The sequence below is a fragment of the Patagioenas fasciata genome, chromosome 2 (assembly GCF_037038585.1).
Source record: "Patagioenas fasciata isolate bPatFas1 chromosome 2, bPatFas1.hap1, whole genome shotgun sequence".
Classification (NCBI taxonomy): Eukaryota; Metazoa; Chordata; class Aves; order Columbiformes; family Columbidae; genus Patagioenas; species Patagioenas fasciata.
In genome coordinates, this window is record NC_092521.1 from 136,241,629 (window position 1) to 136,263,577 (window position 21,949).

The 21,949-nt window shown below is 42.9% G+C and overlaps 1 long non-coding RNA gene across 1 annotated transcript; it reads right to left on the bottom strand.

Annotated features, from left to right (window-relative positions):
* Positions 1 to 9,725: 9,725 nt before the first annotated feature.
* Positions 9,726 to 11,633, bottom strand: LOC136097574 (uncharacterized). The gene is made up of 3 exons (XR_010650844.2): positions 11,488 to 11,633; positions 10,251 to 10,372; positions 9,726 to 9,937 (listed from the first exon to the last, which is right to left on the bottom strand). It is a non-coding gene; the product is annotated as an uncharacterized lncRNA (long non-coding RNA).
* Between the last annotated feature and the right edge of the window lie 10,316 nt (positions 11,634 to 21,949).

Here is a 21,949-nt window from a genome sequence, read left to right on the forward strand (position 1 = left end):
TCAAGCCACAACTTGTGGTAGAACTGCAATGTATTATACCTTCAGAAAAACATGCAGGTTTGATTTAATGTATATACAATTGATTGCGTCCTTTGGCAGACTTTTCCACTGGTTAATTGCTCTCCCTTCTCAAAAGTTTACAGTTCGAAAACTGGTGATGTTGACTTCTGCCGTTGAATTAAGTCATATGTGGTTCTTTCTTTTTTTCTTTTTATTTTTTTGAGTCTTCTTGCCTCAGCCAATACCTTGCTATGAAGAGGGTTATAGACCACTAGTCAAGTTGTTTCTTTACCTTTTAAATAAACTAAATAGATTAAGTTCCTTTGGGCTGTCACTATAAAGAGTGCTTTCCAAGCCTCCAATCATTCCCGCAGCTTTCTTCTGAACATGTTCCAATTTTCCATCATCACTATAAAAAGTTAATACCTTAATGGGACACAACATTCTTATAGCAATGTTGATGTGCAGACATTATTTATTAGTGATAGCTGAATCTCGAGTACTTCTATAATATCAAAGAATATAAGAGAAAAATACATGTGAAGCTGACTTAGACAGAGTTTCTTTTAACTATTACTGAATAAATCTTTTACCGGTAATTTAGCAACCCGTCACAGTACAGTAAATCCATGAATAAATATGTAAAAGTTTTAATTTAAAAAGAACAGCATGAAGTTTGAAGGCTGATTTAACAGATATTGCCAAGTTCAATCACCTGATGTTAAGTTGGAAAACATTTCCTTGGTGTCATGAGAAAACACTGTTGGCTACCAAAGTAAGGCGGAACTAATGCTGTTAGATTTTCTATATATTGAATGAAGTAAGACTCCCGGTCCCCAACCTATCCCATATTTGACAAATCAAGATGGAAAATTAAGCTAAAAGCACAAGCAATGAACAAGAAAACTTGGAAGGTTTATTTCAGCATGATTACCTGTAAACTCCAGTTTAAAAAGGCAAAAGAATCACAGTTAAGCCATATGTCATCTGAATAAGCTCTTTAAATAAGAGGGGGCTTTTTCCACTTCCTTTTTCAAACTATAAATAATACATTCTATATGCCATGACAAATCCAAGGATCTAGGATAAATGCTGGATGTGATAGCTGTGAGGCTGTTGGAACATGTCTATTGTCACAGAGATAAGGGTTCTTTTGAGACAGATTTTGTGATCTTTGGATTCACCCAAATCTTTAAATTGATTTGAACAAGATTATAAATTAAAAATCCCTGATTTATTTTGCCCCATCTTCTTCCAAATGCTCCGTCTAAAGAGGTTGCCCACTGGTCACAGGTAGGTAAGTGGCAGTTTACACTGACCCTTTTGCCCATCATATGGGGTCTCCACAGCCACCAGTTCTCTAGTCCAGACTGGGGGAACTGCTGGGGAACATTTGCATCCAGAATGGTCCTGTCTGCTCCTAACACAGAGAAATAAGCAATGATTTGCCAGGGAACTCGCCTTCCTCACCATGGCTGGCAAACAAGGTTCAGCGTGTACATCCTGCCACCAAAGTGTGCATACCTGCATTTGGTGAGGTCAATCTCGGTCCTGAAGTAGCTGGTTTAATGGCATCAGTATCAACTTAGCTTCGTTTTAGGGGAATTTCCAATAGGTTAGTATGCTATTTGTCTTGCCATGTTAATGCTGTTACTAGCTTTACTTTCACGTACATAATGAATCTAAGTGTGTGAATGGTGGATAAAGGTTTTGATTCATAGAATTATGTCAGCCGAAGTTTAGAATTACATTTATGCTAAGTTGATTTGTGCTGACACAGAAAAGATTTCCAGAGTAGCAGCAGTACAAGTATTAACTAGGCAGTTATACGAAACTCTCATGCAAAAGAGAGAAGAGTGATCAAAATGCTTTAAAGAAAAAAAAAAAAAAAGTAAGAAGAATTCATCTATTTAAGTATGCTAGCACTGTGTCTTATTACCAGTCAAAAGTCATTGACTAACAGGAATATTCAGGTAAACTCTTCCTGAAAATAAAAATGGAATCTGCAATCCAGTCAACACATGCAAATTGCTAAGTCGTTTTTGCAAACAGATGTTTGGAGTAGCTTTTTAAAGAAGACAGATTTAAGTAGGGAAGTATATAAACTAAAATCACCTAAGTCAGTCTGATTTCTGTTTAATAACATATTCCAAAGATCAGCTATTTTAATGACTAAAATATTGATATAATACATTTATATAGTACCAGTCATCTGGAAGAACCAGACCTCAAAGCTATTTAAAGACTAGGTCTGAACATATCCTTGAAGCCTCGGAAGTGAATGGATTGTGCATGCAGATAAATACAGAGAAAGCTGATACCAGTTTGTGTTTTGCTGCTGATTCTAGCTGGAGCAAGAACCCACTGCAGATAAATCCATGTAAAATACACCTTCTTGCAGAAGTAGGCAAGAGGAAGAAGGTATTACATTAAAAAGTGAAGCTCTGCTTGAACTAGAATCTCCATCCCATCAACAAATGTTAATACACAGAAAACTGTAGTGTTTATGTGGGAAGGGAAGTAATTGTAAAACCCTGGAATGCCTATATTGCACATTCATGTTCTGCAAGATTCCTTTAAATATCTTTGAAAACACCAATATAAAAAGGATTGGTGACCATGCTCCTAATTGTTTATTCATCTGTGTTAGCCACAGTGCAAAAACACAGCAGTGTGACAGAGGACCCACCAAGTCCCTTCAATGTCAAGACAAATTAGCCTAACCTAAAACTTCTGGTTAATTCAAGGTCTGTTGTGGGACAGCATACTACTGGGGTATTCTTCAGATCCTCTGATGGATGTTTCAAGACATGATATTAACAATATATAACAGCATTATAAAAAAAAAAAAGGGGGGGGGACAAAAAACCCAGCCAATCAATCAACCAAACCTCAACTAACAATGCTTTAATTTATTTTTTAAACTGTAAGAACTAAATGGCAAATGATTTATTCAGAACTTTTCTGATGTGGTGTATGATCATTCTTGAAAGATAGAAACCATCTTGCAAAATATTTGTATTTCAAATACTTATCTGAGGTTATTTATATTCTTGTCACTCCTCCCACCTCCAGCTAACATAGAGTCAGATTCTATTCTCAGTTAGCCCAATGAAAGTCCACTGAAATCAATGGAATTACTTTGGATTCACTCCAATGTAACGGAAAACAATGGCACAGAACAGCACTATTGTGCTTTTGCACCTAAGCTACTCCTTCAAAATATAAGTATTTGAGCCATTCTTACTCTTTAATTTCAATGGAAATATATCTGCTTTTTCTTCACCCAGAAATTTTAAGTGAGTAGCAATGTCCAGCCTGTTTACAGATGCACTCTCTTACAACATGCATGGTAAATTGTCTGAATTGACCTCCCTTCCCCCCTCCCAGTACCTGGTTCCAATCACACTCAAATCATGTTACTTATTATTCCTACTATGAAAATCATCAAATACAGTAGGTAAAGATTTATTGTATCTCTTTAAGAAATAAATAATTCATTGAATACATTAGATGGAGTATTGTAGACTTTCTGAAAATCAACAAGGTAGCTATTTCTTGCAGCTTATATGGTTTAGAATGCTTTTAATCTTGGAGCAGATAATAAGTTATGTTTCTGGAAAAAAAAAAAAAAAGAAGTTAAAAAGGAGCTATCTAAATAAATAATAAAGCATTCTCCTCAGAAAAGTATCTGAGTTCAGAAACGCATTGAAGAATGCAAATGAAATTAAAGGCTTGCTTAAAACAATATGATTTAATATTTAAAATTCTCTCTTGACGGGGGATGAACCTACACATGATTTTCTCTGAAATTAGCTTTAAATTAGCGTAACAAGAAAACCTAGCCTAGAACAGCACTACATCTAGTTTGGAACCCACCACATTTGTTATAAAATAAAATAAAATAAAATAAAATAAAATAAAATAAAATAAAATAAAATAAAATAAAATAAAATAAAATAAAATAAAATAAAAAATCATTCTCATTATTTCCAGCACTTGAAGTGTTCAGTAGGTGACAGGTTTGAAACAACCAGATTGTGGTTTGGTCACAAATAACAGAAGACCACAATGTTCATTGACTGCTCTAGGTCACTGTGAAAATCCAAGCCTTTGGTCTTTGATCTGAACATAGATGACATAGTAAAAAGAGACCTACATCCTTGAGTGAGACAGGAGACAGCAGTCTTACTTTTTTATTGTAAAGGTCTTACAAATTTGTTGTCTGGGATCACATAATCTTATCTAGGGATCTGGTGATAATTCAGAGTAGGTTTAGGAAAGATTATTCATTTGGATCAGGTAGAATTTCTGAAAGATTGGGTTTGCATCCAAAGACATGTACAGTCATTTTAATCTAACATATGTGTCTTAGAAATTGATTGTTGTGGACATTGCCATTTCATTATAAATGAAAAAGGTATTCAGTCATGCTGAATGGGGATATTTATACGTAAATACACAAATTTTTGCTTTGGCAATAACTTCATTTCTGAGATTGAAGTTTACGTGATTCTCCAAATGCTACACTAACCACCAAAAAAAACCTGACACAAAGTAAAGCCAAAAGACAAGCCTGTTACTCTGTCCCTGGAACATTTTTAATGCCTCAACTTCTACCCAGCAGCCGCTAAGAAACTACACAATGAGACAAAGAAGACGATTTGAGCCAAATTCGTTCCTGATGCAGGTCCCCTGGAAATCAATACATTTGTTCCCAGAGTGAACCGGGCCACATGGCTGCTTTATGTAAGTGGTCACTGGCTTCACTGACACAGAATACCCTTCACATCTTCAGGAGGAAAATATGAAAATACAAATATGATAATCCAAAATTTTTATGTCAGATGTATGTTCATGTTGCAAATTTAAGCCCTCACAACTTCAGAACAACCAGAATTAAGCTTTCCTTTGCAACTTTAATTTGAGCTCGTTGCACATATGCATGATAATAAGTCTTTAACTGCACAGACACATACATCATTCAGAGCATTGGATGGACGATGCTCCCTGAGTGAGCAGCTGTTCAATATTCTTTTTATTCTTATTACTCAATATGTGGCTCCATGCCTTCCTTACTGCACATCCTTCAAATCCGGTGCAGAATACCGAATTATTAATATCTTTATGGGTGTTTCTATAGCACACTCTGCTAGGGTTTTTGAGTGCTTCCCAAACACTAATTAATTTATCGTTAAACCTGTGCAGTGAGACTGTACTATTAGACGCACTTTACAGATGGGGAACAGAAGTGCTGAGCCGTTATGGCCAAGATTGATGAAAACATCCGCCAATTTGGGATCCTCAATATGATGTGCTTAGAGCCAGATTTTCCAAGATGCTTAGCATTTTTATGGCACTTCATACATTTAAAGCATAAGTCCCATTGATTTCAGCAGCATCTGTGAGTACTCAGCACTTCTGTGAATCAGTCCTGAGTATCTGAAGTTGTGCACTCAGAAAATAAGGAATACGTAACAAGTGTATTCCACATACGAAACATTCACTTGAATTGTGAGGAACCTGGGTCTGCAACAGGGACAAAATCAGGATAGACAAGAGGTAACTTCTAGCATTATGGCTCCAGGAGAATCCTTTTATCCACTGTAACATTCAGCTGTTTTCACCAACACAGCTTGCTTTCTCCCTGTTCTGGTTTCATTTATGGCAGCTTCTTGCTTTTTCATGATGTTCCAGCAGATGATAGCCTCTTATGTTAAAGCACCCTTGCTTATTCCCCGAGAATTCCCTGTGACCATGATGGAATGAGTGGGAATGTTGTAGGAAAAAAAGAAAGAAAAAAAAAAAAAAAAAGAGTGACTGTTTATTTTAAGATTGATTCATAACATGAAAGGGGACATTTAAGGCTGGCAAGGAAAGTTTAAATCTGTCCTTTTCTAGTCTCTCAACTGAATGCACAACCTTAAATTTTTGTGTGTCCTAATTTTTAGTATATAGTTTTTTTTAACCTTCCACTTTTGTTTGTTTGTTTGTTTATTTAAACATTCTGGCTAAACAGGATTTCTGCTCTGTAGAACCACACTGTTGCTGAGGGTGGAACTTTGACACAGATGGCATCTTGTGATCCACAACATCACCTTCTACAAGTCAAGAAAACGTAGGGGTAACAGCAATGGTAGTTATTAAGCTCCATATTAACCCATGACGGGAGTGCACATGACATCCTGCCAGAAGATTCTGCAGTGGTTTGCACTGCAGCTATAAAATCTTGAGTCAAATCTTGAGGGTGGTTGCACTAGTGGTGTCTTTCTCTTTCTAGTATACCCCTTGTGATCCTTCCTCTCCCTTCTTTTAAGCCCATCTAGAGAGACAGAGAGAAAATTACCCTGACAACAATGAGCTTGCTGTTTGTTTGTTAGGTTTTTTTGAGAGTAGATGGTTTGGGTTTTTTTTATGATAGATTCTCTTTATACCTGGCCATGTTTTATATTTGGCTACTTGGTGATTTTTCACCCCCTTTCATAATCTGTTTTCCTTTTAAGGAATGTACAACTTTTGCACTGGGATGCAATTAACACCTGCCAGAGAGGCAGTCTGTGAATAGGCAAGGATTTGGCAGCTATAGCCACTGTACTCTGCTTCTTAGCAGCCTGTTGAAACTCTGATGACTGATCTAATAAGCCAGAAGTATTAGAAGGTCAGAGTGAACAATGTTGCTCAGTTTGACCTTCCGTTATTTATGGTTTGTCACATCAGCTATCAAAGCTCTAAGCCAGGGGCTGATAAGGAGCTGAATCGGCAGCACAGGCATGACACTGCAACATTATTGCGTTGTGTGAATAGTGACCCTGCATTGTGGTGACCTGTGCAACCACCCATGACACATGTCCCCAAAGGTGGTCCATCTCTGTTCACTATTTCATGTAGAAACTCTTTTTTGTAAAGTTCAGGATCAACAATACAGTGGCACTCAACTGTTTTGTTTGGGTTTTTTTTTTCCTTTTCCTTAAGAGGTCTAGATCCCCAAATAATCTCTGGATTCAAAGGCTCCGCTTTTCATAACAGATCTATTTTCATGCTGTTCAGACTACAATTTAACTGTTAGCTAAATTATGTGGTGCAAAAAAACCCTCAAACATAGTCTAACACTCAGGGGCAATCACATCTTGCTCACCTGAGACAGAGGCAGTTCACTCAAGGAGTAGAATTACTTGGGGGAACAAGGACCAGGCTGGAGAGAGTGACTCACTACCTAAGGTCAACTCCTGTCTGCATTTTAGTGCAGAGAAAAATGGGCTGAAATAGGGTTGGAGCAACCTAGTGGGTGAGTTTTGCAGCCTTTCAGTATGTCAGATTCTCAGCAGGATCACTAAGACAGCAAGAAGACACCCACTGAAACAGCCCCATAGGCCAGTTGTCCAGCTGTGGGACAGTATGAGTGCTGGAAAGTCCAACAAGACAGTGTATGTAGTCTGTGATCTCAGCCAGGAACTGATGTGAGACAGCTGCCAAATATCAGGTGTTTCAATGTTGTATCCTTGTATGTACATCAAGGTAACCATGTTAACAGTGCTATTTTCTTTGTTACGTTAACTGTATAATTTGTATACCATCATGATGCAAATGTGAACATTATTTTAACAGATCCTAATGTAATCAATAGCAGTCTTGCTCCTTATTTCAACAGTTTTCCTGGAAGCTGACAAAGTGACAATCTTGGTCAGCTCTCTAAAGGCTGTGAATTTGTCTCTCCATATTTCACACAATTTAACAAACCATGAAAACACACCTTTGAAGTTTGCCAACCCAAAGCACAAACTACATGTCATAAGGAGTTTAGGTGTGATTCCATTTCATAAGACAAAGACAAGTGCTCTGAGCTGATTCAGTGTCTCTACTCATTAAACTCTTCCTAAGCTTATTACCTTTCAGGATTTGCCTCCCCAAAAAGACCTGGAGAGGTACTCAGCCAAAATATCCCCAAGTCTAGTTACAATGTTGATAACTCTTGCAATTTTATTGTGAGTGTCACAATATTTGGTGTTTTTCCCAAGCTTCAGATCCCAGAACAAAATGCTCTTGCAGGATTCTCAGCTCTTGATATAAAGGCGTACAACAAAATCAAATTCTATCCTGCACAATTTCACACACACACACACAAAAAAAAAAAAAAAAAGAAAAAAAAAAAGGCTTAAAACAAGTGTACAACCCAAACTCACAAACCAGAAGGAAAATGCAAAATACTTTATTTGTGTCATCTGATGAGAAGGCTGTACAGAATTGGCAACAAATTGTTTGCCTTCTGTTACAAAGTCCAGGGAAATTCCTATACACAGTGATGTGGAGAAAACTTACTGGGATATTTCTATCAGAAAATGAAATTTACAGGCCAGGGTTGACTTAGATTACTTTATAAATAAAACAGCTAACAGAACTGAGGAATAAGAAAGGGCCAATAACTAATTCAGGTACATGTTGTTTCCCCCAGAACACACATACAGGAAGATATTCACCTTTGGGCAGTTCAGTGAGTCCCTCTCCTTCCTCCAAGCCACTGTCCTTTTGACTAAAAACTTCCCTCCTGCTGTGGGTATCAGGTTCCAAGATTACAGAGACAGGGGAGCAGGGACTTACATACTTGAAGCGGCACCAAATCAACCTCTGTCTCCAAAAATCTGGAGGCCTAGCTGAAGACAAGTATGACACTACAGAGGGCAAAGATGAGTTTGGTATGTACACAGAAAGAAGCAGAGGAAATAGAAGGTACTGTTTCAGCTCCTCACCCAGATAGGTTGGAGGGCAAGGAAGAGATCACCATTCGTGATTCTCTTCTTCAGTTAAGATTTTCCTAGTTCTGGGGTGTTTTTTTGTGATTTTTTTTTCTTTTGGGGGAGGGGGGCGGTTCTTTGATTTTGTTTTTCTTTTGAATTCTGTGATAGCAACTATGGACCCAAGCCAGTTCTTCTATCTATAAATAGTATGCACCAATAGCAATTTTTAATCTGGTCTTTTTATGCAAGCTTGGATATGATTTTTTTGCAATTGGTGGAGACACATTAAAGTCTGCCCCAACTATGGTCTGACATTGTCCAGTAAGGTCTCATTGTTCTAGCATTTGCTAACAGTAAATTCCCTGAGATTAGACTTGCATTTCTGTGGAAAACATAATTCATTTATTTTTACTTAGAAAATCTTAAATGGATCAAGACCAACCTTACCAAGAAAACACCTCCTTTCTGCTGCCATTCCTTCATGCCTAAGGTCAGCAGATAAATAGTAAGTAGAGCTCTTGAAGCTAAGTAGGAGGTAACAGAGTGACTGAGCTGCTGAGCTGTTCTTCCAGCAGGAACATGGACATAAGCCAAATCAAAATCACCATGTAGCCCTAGCCTAACTGTCACTGTGTGTGTGACAGGCAGCCTGATGGGTTGACTTCAGATTGTGAGTTCCCTTGAACAGCAGAGCTGGGTTTCACAATGCCTGAATTCCTCTGAGCACTTTGCACTTCATGATGCTTTCCCCAGATCTTGGGACTATGAAGCTGAAATTGCAGCTTACGGAGGTATATGCCTAAAGCAATTGCCGCTGGTTTGCACTCTGAGGTTTATTACAGTAGCTCTTAATTATGATTATAAGAAAAGCAATACACAATGTACTACTGACTACTAGTTTGTCTGCTATTGGAAGAACACGACTTGAATTGCTATTCTGGGTTTTTTGCTTTCGATTAATTTGCTGGATATTAAACCAAAGAACTAATGAAGTTATGTGGTTAAACATTTATTTTACATGGTAACATACTCTTCCCAGCCTCTTTCATCCCCTTCTCCTCTTGCCCCTCTGCTTCCCTCTCCGTTGTGCTCCATATGGACATATTTCAAAAGATGCCATTTTTGAGCTTGCAAGGAACAAGTTAATTTGTATCACTTGTTTTCATCTTCATCCAGCACTCAGCAGTTGTAGTATAATTCCCAACCTGTAAAAATAAATATTTTTTTGCTTTATGCTTATGTATACATCTGCAATTTACATGCCCACATACCACATGTGTAGGTACGAATTATTGCTAACCACTTTAGTTTCAATTCAAATGTGTCTTAATAAAAATGCAGGTTCAGACTAAACTAATCAAACACTTAAAAAAATAGTAGAATCAGAATTCCAAAGACCTTTTAAACTGCAAATTCTACTGTCCAAACAGTGGGAAAACAATACAATTACATGCAAGGGCTTGTAGAGAGTTGCTTAATGCATGATGAACATGCTTACCAAATACTCAGTCCTCCTACCTCTCTATCCCAGAGATATCTGAAAGGACCAGGACAGCTGTAGTGTTCCTGATTTTGGGCCATCACAGAGAATGGAATGACAGATGTTGAGCTATTCTTTCAGTGCAGGCGGGAACTCCTCTCTGTCAAACAAAGAAGATTGACAATCTCAGAGCCTAGTTTATTTGTATAAAAAAGCCAGCTGCTTCTTTAACAGTTGAAGGCAGTATTCCTAGCATAGCAGAAAGTAGATGAATAAATTAATAACTACTAACATGATGTTATCTGTTGAATGATTCTGTGGAAACAGTAATTCAAAAAAAAAAAAAAAGTTTCATAGACTTAACGTCAGTTTTCCACATAGGATGAAATGCTTTTAGTACTGAACATACCAGGTTCATAAACTCATACTCCAAGCTGTCCCCAAGTTTTTTGTGGGGTCTAAACAATATTTACAGCTATCATATATAAAACATGGACTACATTCTATATATATTTAAAAATAAATAATTTAAAAAAAGTAATTTCAAGCTTTCTGCCTGGTGGGTGACCTTTTTCCAATGTAAACAGATTTCTAATTTACCAATGAATGAACTTTAACCATTTCAGAAAAATCCATTTAGCTAGTCAATTTCTCTTTTATCTACTTCAAATACAGACTGACGATACAGACTGACATTTCAAGGGTAGTTCTTTACAGTACTATTCAATTTTTCCTTAGCCCAGAACAACTAAGGAAAAAATAGTTTATCCCATAGAATGCAAAAGTCAATTTTGAAAGGCAGTAACTGAAAAATACAGAGCCGGCATACAGGCAAATTACGGTCAAATTACAAACATTTACCAATCACTAAAACTGCAAATTCCTTCTAATTAACGGTCGTCACACTGGGCCCTTCATATTCAAACCCGAGCATGGGAAAGCACATGATGCATTGTATCTACCTACATAAGCTTTGCTTGCATTATTTTGAAAAAATTTAGATTTGGGTTGGTTGGTTAGAAACTCTCCCAACTTCCAGCTCGGCAACGCCACCCGGGCCAGGAGGAAGCCCGCACCGTTCTACACAAGCAACGCCCAGGGCGGTCAGAGAACACCGGGGAAGACGGGACGGCAGCGCCCGGCGGCAACAGCCCCGCCCTCCCCGCACCGGGGGAGCCGCCATCCCCCCCGGGTAGGGCCGCGTGTGCGCAGGGCGGGCCGGGGCCCTCACCCCGCCTGCCCTACCACCCCGCCGCCCGTTACAACCGCCCCCACCTGCCGCCAGGCAAGCGGCGGCACTCGGAGCGCGGCAGGAAGGCGCGGCGCTCCGCTCGGGCTGGCGGCGGCGGCGGCGGGGCCGATCCCGACCCCCCTACGCGACCGCCTGTGAGGCCGCCGCTCCCGCCGAGAGGGCGGAGCGGGGCGGGAGAGGGCGGAGGGGTGGGAACGGGGGGCGGAGGGGGGCCGGGCAGGATGGGCCGCTCCGCGCCCGCCCGCCCGCGCCTTTTGTGCTGCACTCTCCCAGCCTGTCAGCGCGGAGGGCGAGGGTGATTGCTGGGGAGGGTCGTGGCTGGGTGTGTGTGTGTGTGTGGGTGTGTGTGTGTGTGTGTGTGTGTGTGTGTGTGTGTGTGTGTGTGTGCGTGCGTGTGTGTGTGTGTGCGTGCGTGTGTGTGTGCGTGTGTGTGTGCGTGTGTGTTTGTACGTGTGTGTGTGTACGTGTGTGTACGTGTGTGTACGGGGCAGTGCGCTGGGGTCTGTGTGCCTAGGGGCTCGGGGGTGCCCTCGTGTCCCTCCCGGAGAGCAAAGGCATGAGGGGCTCAGGCAACAGGTTGCTGTGGAGGGGTTGGTTGTGTGGGTGTGTTCGGTCGGTGCATATGGGTGTGTTGGCTCTTTACATACAGGTGCATTTGGGCTGCGTATGGATCACTGTGACTGGAGCAGGAGGCTGTGGGTTGGGCAGAGGTCACGGTCGTGGTCTGCCAGGGAAATCCAGGCACTCTGCCTGAACTCAGGAGTCCTGACAGGTGTAAGGGTGTTTCTTCTTGACACACTTTGGCCTGGTCATCTTCTGTTTGGCCCAAGTGTTTACCTCCATGTTATTTCCAGCTCAGGGACGACCCTCTCTCTCACTGTGCCAAAAGTCTGTACTTATTTCATTTCCTCCCTCTCTGTGAAACAGACAACTACAGTAAACTTCAGCTCAGATTTTACTCTGTGTTTGAAGAGCAATTTTCCATCAGCACAATAGCGAGTGGCCTTTCAGAGGAGTGATGAAATTTACTACCAGACATGTCTGCCTTGCTGAGGGTTGCTCTGGCCTTTTATCTTGCGGCTCTTGTATGAATCAGTTGTTGGACAATCAGCTAAACATACCGGGAGCAATGGCATTGGCCTCATCTTGTGCAGGCCTAAGTGCTCGGTGTCAGCCTGCATGTTCACTTTGGGGCTGGGATCCTGGACTCCACTGCTGTCACCACTTTGACCATTTCAAGGGGCTGCACTGAACCCCTTGTCCAGCATAGCTCTTTCACTTCACTTCCAGACCAATGTTTTTCTCTGGTTAGTCATGGCAGAAATGCTGGATCCAAGGGCCAGTTTAAATCATTCAGAGCTTCCTGCTGTTTTAAACCAAACCTGCCTGTCCACAATTGCCATGTATACATGGCACCTTCTTGACAGATGTTGCAAGACATAGGGCAGTGATTCCTACACAAACCATGTTTTCGGTCCTAGTGGAAACTGACCTTTCTGAGAAATTTTCCGGGCATTTCAGGCCAACACGACTTAAAAAAATAAAATAAAATGGACAGGCACCTCGACAGGCACGCATTAGACTACTTCAACTTGAAAACTCATGATCTTCTTCTGCTCATTGCATGGCTCCTGAAACTTCTTTCTAGTTCCCAGTAAAATTGTTCTCCTTCAGTTCACGTGTGTCAGGAGTGCAGAGATGCCTGTGTTCAGTAAGGGTAAAATCAGTGAAAAATATATCTACCGTGAGTGTGAGCAGATTGAGGCTGAGGTGAACATCAGAGGCTGAACATCACAGAGGGTGAACATCCTGGACAGTTGCATGAAGGGTAACATACCGTCTGGGAGGAAACTACGTTTGTCAACACTAGCTATCTTCCCCTCAAACATAGTCCCAGTGGTGATTCGCCCGTTGCCAAAGTAACAACGAAAAAAGTGAACCTGTTTATGAAAATATTGAATATCATACTTCTATTTCACAAGTCCTAGATGTAGTCCAATGAAGGCACACCATAGCAAGCTGGCATGAAAAACCCTAGCCCCTTGTTGGTTTATGAATTGGCGGGCACAGGGTTTACTCTTGAAAATGCGAGCACAAGTCTCCAATGAAAAGAAAACCCTGTCATGGATAAGGAGGTGTCGCTAGTCTATCTCTTCGGGAGTAACCCGATTTATGTCATGGAGGCAACCGGAGAGAATTTGCTAAGGTGGCCTGGATCCCCAGGCAGGGGAGGCAGAATCCGTCCCGCCCTGTACAGAAGTAACACAGACCACAAGGCACAAAGAAACCCCGGACGGCCGGATCGGGCGCCCTGGGCTCAGCCTGCCCCGGTCGGCAGCACCCAGGGAGCGCTGCAGGGGAGAAGGTACCTTTCCTTTACCGGTCTGAGGGAACGAGGAGACTGAAAAAGCCCTTACTTGTCACACCTCGCATCTGTGTTGGCTTCGGCTATTGTCGCATCTTTTTAAAATACATCTACGCACCTCTCGGCTTCTCTGGATCGCCTTTGAAGAGGTTTACCCAGAGAGACGGCGCTGCGGCAGCACTTTATTGCAGTATAATGCACTGGGGGGAAAAATAGAAGGGGCTCATTATTATGGTTGATAAACATAGAAAAAGCACATGCCTGACCTTTCATTTGTACAATTAATTGTTCCAGCAGAAAGAAAATGAGTCTTAATTGCGCACAGCTTCCTAGAGGATCAGCTGTGTGTGCCCCTCCACGCTCTGGGAAAAACGCTGCGAAGTTTTCCTGAAGACTTCTACTTTCCACGAGGGCAGGAAGAAGAAGAAAGGAAGATCCTTGTGTCACCAGCCCCCCCCCCACTCCTATTCTCCTCTCAGAGAGAAAGAATATTGAACTACAGTCCTATTTAAGCAACCTGCAGCATTTCCTTCAGTTTTGTAAAACGAGCTTTCCTCATGCCTTTTCAGTGCGATTTCGCGCCTATAATAAGGTGATATTTTACAAAGCGCAATCAAATCCCATTTCAGAGATCAAGGGTTAGCCCAAAACATCACCTGGAACCCACGCTCTGAATGTGACTATTCCATTACATTGCTAGTAGTGGGTGGTCATGGTTAGGAACAGGACTTCCCAAGCCCCGCTCTGGTACCCGAATGATGTACTGCATGTGGGCTCCCGAGGGGCTGGTTGCTGTGTACTTAAGCAGGAATGTCTGCAACCAAAGCCCCGCTCAGAAATCGAGCCTCTTTGGTCCGTGGCTGGATATATCACCACGGGGAGTGGAGGGATGAGGCACTCGGGGCGGGGGGGAAGGCCGTGGGGGCGGCGCGCCCGGGACGCCCTCACCGTGCCGAGAGCTTGAGGATGGGCTCCGGGCCGCGGGATGGACAAATTCGTCTCACAGCGCTGACAGTTCCGCTGGCCCCGGGGGACTGGAGCCCGCGGGAGACTGAAGGTTTTTGGCTTCTTTCAGAACCGCCGGAAAAGTCCTTTCGTCTGGCCCCGGCTGATGATTAATAACGCCCCAGCACCGATCCTGGCCTCGGCATCGCCCCCGGGCAGTCCGGGGTTCAACCCACGGAGTGGGAGAAGGATCGGGCCCTTCCCGTGCGGCGGATGAGATCCCGCCCCCGGAGTGTGGCCGTCTGAAACGCACCTATTACCGATACCGATTTTTAATCTCTAAATCACAAAGGGGCACATTCTGTGCTCCTTAATAGAGCACAACGCCCATTGACTTCTACCCCATTGACTTCAATGGGAGTTTCGCTCCATTAAGGACTGCAGAATTTGGCCTAAACTGACCGCAATAATTTTGCTGCCGGTAATGGAGCTTCAAAGCCGTCTCTAATTAGCCGACGAGCAAGAATCGTTAAACATGCCGTACAATTCAGTGTGTGCTACGTGGGAGCTGCGGAACAGCTGAGCAGTCCCGCTCGGATCTGGAGAAGCTAAGGAACCATATTCAGATATAATTGCAAACTTCTGCGGAGACAACTTGGGGACAAGGGTGTCCGACAAGCCAGTTCGTAGTAGTTGCGTTAGCATAGGAGCAGTAGGAAAGAAAGCTCTGAAAGGTTATGAAAGATTTGATCAGACACTCAGCTTTCCCTCCCTTCAAAGATGCTTTAAAAAAAATGACAGTATACACCGCTGCTTCCATTTATCAGAGATAAACCTAATTAGTACTGTTTATCCACAGCCCGGAACACTCCTAGAGCGTTCTGGTAAATCCCAAAGTGCTTCCGAAGCAGCGAGTAGCTGTAGTTTGAAGTGGGATGAGTTTGACTACGGTCTGGCACCTTCACGTGTAGCTTTCTGACTAGCAGTTTTCTGAGTACGGGGGGCGGAAGGTGGAACACAACAGAAACAAACTCAATCCGCTTGAGCTGAATTTAGCTGTAAAGGCACTTTCAATACACGATGGATTGCCGTTTGTGGGCATAATCTCCTTCCTCAGTTCCTCAGATGTAGACCCAGCAGCACGAAGAAATATCTCACAAAAATTGTTTTTTAATAGACTAAATTTAGGGGCTTATGCACGCACGTTTAAGTCCCTGCAGACTGTCTATTACTCGTAAATTTTATTTTGGAAAACAGCATTTTCCTCTGGAGAAAAAATATTCGACCAGTGAGAATGGTGCAAACGCTTTCGATTCGTCAAGGTGAAATACAACAAGAAAAAAAATAAATGTAATTGTTCAATAGCGTAGACTTCTGGGGTGATTCCGTAAAATCTTCTCGAAGAACTAAATCATACGAGAATAAAAACCGCCCGAAATCTCTAGGCAGAGCCAGTATATTAGTCATTTATTTAAAAAAAAAAAAAAAAGAAAAAGAGCTCGGAAGTTTTGGTCAGTGTTCTAAGCAAAATATGCTCAACAGATGATAGTGGAGATGCAGCCAGAAAACAACTCCAGCTATTTAAACTGCCAAATGAGACATAAAGCCGCATTGTAAAAATCATCTGGAAAACAGGTTTTCCTATTGAAGTCGCTATGTGTCAATTACTGTGATCTGGAAGAGCTCTGTATCTAAACGCCTGGAAGCCGACTTTCACCCCGCATATGTAAATGAAGCAAGCGCTGAATCTAAGCCAGAGGGTTCGTGTTCGGATTCATTTCCGTGCATGCCTAGACATTAATATGTGTTCATGTAGGGTTCGTACAGTACGAGGTGTTATTTCCTTATAAAGAAACACCAGGTCTCGCTTTCCGTTCTCCTTACAAAATTATTCGCATTATTTATGCTACATTGAGCGATCTAATTTCTTCGTGATAGTCAGCTAATTGCTCTGGCAGGTAATTAGAAGCGGTTTACAACGCGAAGGGCTTTTGCGGTGCCCCTCGGATTATTAAGTTGCTCTGTAAATTATACCATATTTGCCGAAGAGAGGGAGGGGGAAGGGGCTCACGATCTTTTGAGAAGTTCTCCTGCGATCAGAGCTGAAACACGTCCCTGTCCACCCCCAGCACTTAAAAAAATGGGGGGAGGGGGCTCTTCCAGGGCTCGGAGTCGAATTATTCTCAAACACGCGATCTGAAGCCCATTTTGTTCGTGCTCACTGGTCCAGAATAACTTGGCCATAATGGCCGGGAATGGGCCAGGTCTGCAGCAAGCTTCCTGCGCCCTGGCAGCGTCCAGCAGGCATGTGGGAAAAGAATGGCTTAAATGGGGACATCTGTTCAGTGTTGCTCATCTCACTCCTGCGGCCAGGTCGGGTTAAGAGAATAACCTGTTCGCCACCTTGCCTCCTTCCCGCTGCTCGCCTGCTTCCCTCCCTCTCCCATCAAGTTATTATAATAAGGCTGCTGCTGGAGGGCGGGGGGGAGGACTGGAGAGGGGCGACCTAATTGCTCTGCCATATAGGCAAATAACGACAGGGAAAGGTGGCAGCTACATTGTGAGCCGAACAGTAAATATATCAATATTAGGGTCTCTCAAATCAGAACGCAGGAGTTCTGCATTCAAAAGAAGGCTGCGATCTCGCGGAGCGTGCAAACCGACGTCGGCAAAACCTTCTCGGGTCAGTCCTCCGGAGGTTCATCTTTCCCGGAGAACCAGGGGATCTTCCACTTACCAAACGGCAGCAAGCAAAGATTTTTTTTTTTTTTGCCCCCCAGGTGGACACTTTTGTGCAGCTGGCAGAACAAAGAAATAAATAAGTACATACATACATGCGTGGAAAGCTTTAATTTTCCTCTGTGTTCTCTGCAGACTAAGATTTTGGGTGCTGTAGGATTTGTACATGCAAGTGTCTCACATCCACACATTTATATACGCGCACATATATACATACGCGCAAATGTATATATATATTTGTATATTTATACTTAAACAGCATGCACTTCGGGCCATGACCCAGCTTCAGGCAGGCTAATGGCAACGTCCTGTCTTGCACACGGATTATTCAAACATTTTCTATATATTGTCATCCGTTTGTAAAGCTTGTACAATGATTTGAACACATGTGTGGTTAAACCATCGGACCCAGAGCAGCTCCTAGATTATTTGTAATTAAACACAATTCCCAAAGTAACATTTATCTTCCCGAAACCTGCGATTGCAATTGTCAACCGTCTGGAGGAGACGCGGGGTAATCTGGAAGCATTACCTCCTCTCCTAACGGAGCAGAATGAAAAGAAATCAATACTGCTGAGGAGAAGAATTTACTAGTTTTTAACTCTAAGTGGTGCCTGGGAGAAAGTGATATATAATGGGAAAAACAGAAAGCAGCTTAAACAAATCTATTTCTAGGAAGGACCGAAGCACCCGGCTCTGCAGCCGGCGGCGGGGGCTCCGCGCTTTGCCCAGCCCGGGAGCTCACTCTCCCCTCCGGCTCCTGCCGGTACTTACATGACCGCCCAGGAACCGCCGATGCCTGCACAGCGATAACATATAGGGAGGAGCGGGGGTGGGGGGAAGGGAGGGGAGGAGGGCAGGAAATAAAGGGGAGAAGAAGGAGGACATGCGGATCGAATCTGGGCGCACACCGGCAATGTAAACAGGGTGGGTGTAAAGGTGCTTCTTCCTCCCCAGGCACACAACACACGGCGTCTTCCAGGGCTAATCTAATTACGGAGAGCTTTCAGAGGCGCAGACAGCATGCCTTTTTTTTTTGTTTGTTTTGTTTTTACACAGGCCCAGATAGAAAGAAAGAGAGAAAGAGAGAAAGAAAGAGAGAAAGAAAGAGAGAAAGAAAGAGAGAAAGAAAGAGAGAAAGAGAGAAAGAGAGAAAGAGAGAGAGAAAGAGAGAGAGAGAAAGAAAGAAAGAGAGAAAGAGAGAAAGAAAGAGAGAAAGAGAGAAAGAGAGAAAGAGAGAAAGAGAGAAAGAGAGAAAGAGAGAAAGAAAGAGAGAAAGAAAGAGAGAGAAAGAGAGAAAGAGAGAAAGAAAGAGAGAAAGAAAGAGAAAGAGAGAAAGAGAGAAAGAGAGAAAGAGAGAAAGAGAGAAAGAGAGAAAGAGAGAAAGAGAGAAAGAAAGAAAGAAAGAAAGAAAGAAAGAAAGAAAGAAAGAGAGAAAGAGAGAAAGAAAGAGAGAAAGAGAGAAAGAGAGAAAGAGAGAAAGAGAGAAAGAGAGAAAGAAAGAAAGAGAGAAAGAGAGAAAGAAAGAGAGAAAGAGAGAAAGAGAGAAAGAGAGAAAGAGAGAAAGAGAGAAAGAAAGAGAGAGAAAGAGAGAAAGAGAGAAAGAAAGAGAGAAAGAAAGAGAAAGAGAGAAAGAGAGAAAGAGAGAAAGAGAGAAAGAGAGAAAGAGAGAAAGAGAGAAAGAGAGAAAGAGAGAAAGAGAGAAAGAGAGAAAGAGAGAAAGAGAGAAAGAAAGAGAGAAAGAGAGAAAGAGAGAAAGAGAGAAAGAGAGAAAGAGAGAAAGAGAGAAAGAGAGAAAGAGAGAAAGAGAGAAAGAGAGAAAGAGAGAAAGAGAGAAAGAGAGAAAGAGAGAAAGAGAGAAAGAGAGAAAGAGAGAAAGAGAGAAAGAGAGAAAGAAAGAAAGAAAGAAAGAAAGAAAGAAAGAAAGAAAGAAAGAAAGAAAGAAAGAAAGAAAGAAAGAAAGAAAGAAAGAAAGAAAGAAAGAAAGAAAGAAAGAAAGAAAGAAAGAGAGAAAAATAAATGCTGGAGGACGTTGATGTGAACCCCTTCCGCCGTCTGCCAGCAGGCAGGTCAGCGTGTGCCCTCGCTGAAGCGGCTCAGAGAAGAGCACGGGCTGTGCCGGGCATCTCCCGCGGAGGAGCAGCCAGGCCGGGCTGGGAAACACGGGGTGGGCGGCGGGATGGGGAGCCCGGCAGGGTTCACAGGTACCTGAGACAGACACGTTTGAATTGATGGAAGAAATAACGCCAGTAACCTACAGAGCAATAGATGCAGGCACCCGCACTGGCTGCTGCCGCCGGGCTGCACCGGGTGCACGGCTGCCAGCCCCGAGCAACGAAGTTACCTAGTGAGGCAGTGCGAGAAACTCGCCAGGTAAATTACTGCAATGAATAGGTGCGAGTTGAGGTTAAATAACGACATTAATTATCTCCCTTTGCTCAGTGATCGCCAGGCATCGCACGCTCCTTTCTAACTGGTGGCTGTTTTGTTTCATTTACGTGCTATTCCCCTTTTTCCTTTCCCCGTCTAAGTCGAGCCCTCCTGCACCTAGAGAGCTCGTTGTCACCCCTCGATAAATCTTACAGATGACAGCTTCGAGGTGAAGGTGGCGGGCGGAGGGGACCCCTCCTGGCCCCCACCTCCTCAGGGATGACAGGCGTGGTGCGGTGCGGCAAACCGGGGGGAGAACGGAGCAGCTTCCAACTCACGGAGTCTGGGGAGGGTGAGGGCAAGTCCCCCGCCACGTCCAGCGGCTTTTCGCCGTGCAGACCACGGGAGCGGAGCGGGGAACCGCTGGGTGTAGAGGAGCCAAGGTTTGGCTTGCAAGGCGGCGGAGCGGAGCCCGTGGGCCGGGAAGGCATGAGGTGGGTCAGGTTCCAACCTATGTGCCCGTAAATTGGCACAAGGGTGGCATGAAACATGCTCCTTCGCTAGCACTGACATTCCGACGTACGACGTGGTCAGCAGTTAGTTTAATCTTTCCAGCTATACCTTTTCAAATAGCATAGACTTCTCTTCACCACCCCCCACCTTGGTACATCTGTCAATGGACAGACAAGGACCCCTGGAAGAGTGGTCTATCCGTCTCTCTGTCTGCTCGCCGGCCGCAGCGCGGAGGGTCAGAGTTTTCTCCGACGAAAATCCTCCGCTCCGGTGAAGTTAGCGACAGCTATCCTTGTAGCTGAAGTTCCGAGATTGCTAATGTATATTGTAGACACAAGATGTTAGGCAGACTTGAGCAAGTTGTTCCCAGGATGTAAATTAGGTCCCAAAAGCTGTTGTCCAAATCGAAGAAACAGAGAAATTAATCTGGGAGACTATCCATCATAGCCTGTAATAAAGGGAGCGACATGGATGAGACAGATGATATGATTAAGGAGCTGTGGTCGTTTTAATTAACTTTTTGCTGTCCTGTAATGATCAAACTGGTCAACAGACCCGGTCAATAAGCATGTTAATATCAAACAAATAAAACCAGGGATGATTAAAAACCTCCTGGTTTATTAAATTTGAAATTCAAATGAAATTTATGCTGCAGATGCATACAGAATACTAATAGATTTTAGCTTTATTGAAAGTGGATCCCACAGGTTTTCAAGAAACAGCACGAACATTTATCTACTCCCGTACATTAAACTTCGAATTGGAAAAAAAATAATAATAATTTTGGGAAAACCTCTCCTTTCTGCTGCCCCACCCCCCGTATATTATGTTAATGTACTACACCCTGAAGTGCAGTGGTCAATAACGCAAATGCAAACAAAATTGTAAGCTTCCTTAAATCCTTTGCCCAGCAGGCAATGGGTACAAAGGGGGAAGGTTACAGATGTTTCCGTGGTGAATTCGGGAAAGATCGGCTCATAGCCCTCAAAGTTCAGAATCTGCTGCTTTTCCAGGACTGGGGAAACTATAAGAGTAGCAGGACGATGCCACTGACAGGAGTTCTGTATTTTCTATTCGGTTCTGATGTATTCTTTTTCTTTTTTTTTTTTTTCTTCCCTCCTTCTCTGTTGAGTTCCCCTGTATAGACTCTCGTGATTATTTTTAACAACAAGTTTTTCATATTTTCCAAAGCGGTGCTTCTAAAGGAAGAGAAAACTAAGGACTTCGGCCCCAAATCAAAAGAGCCAGGGTACGCATCGAGACAAACGAACACGAAAAAGATCAAGAAAGTACACGTTTCCTCTGGGCAGACAAGTATAGACAAAATATGGATGCGTATGGAAGACTCACCCGTCGAGACTCTCCTAAATATATATATATATTTCACTAACGCCTTCTATTTTCCCTGTGGATCGCCAAGTCTCTCAGACTTTCTGGGGCTGAAAAGAGTGCGTGTCGATCTCTTTACCTAACCTGGCACACCACAAAATGCGATTTTCTGTTCTTCTAAAATGTATTGCTCGCGGTGCTTGTTTTGCTCTTACGCTTTCTGA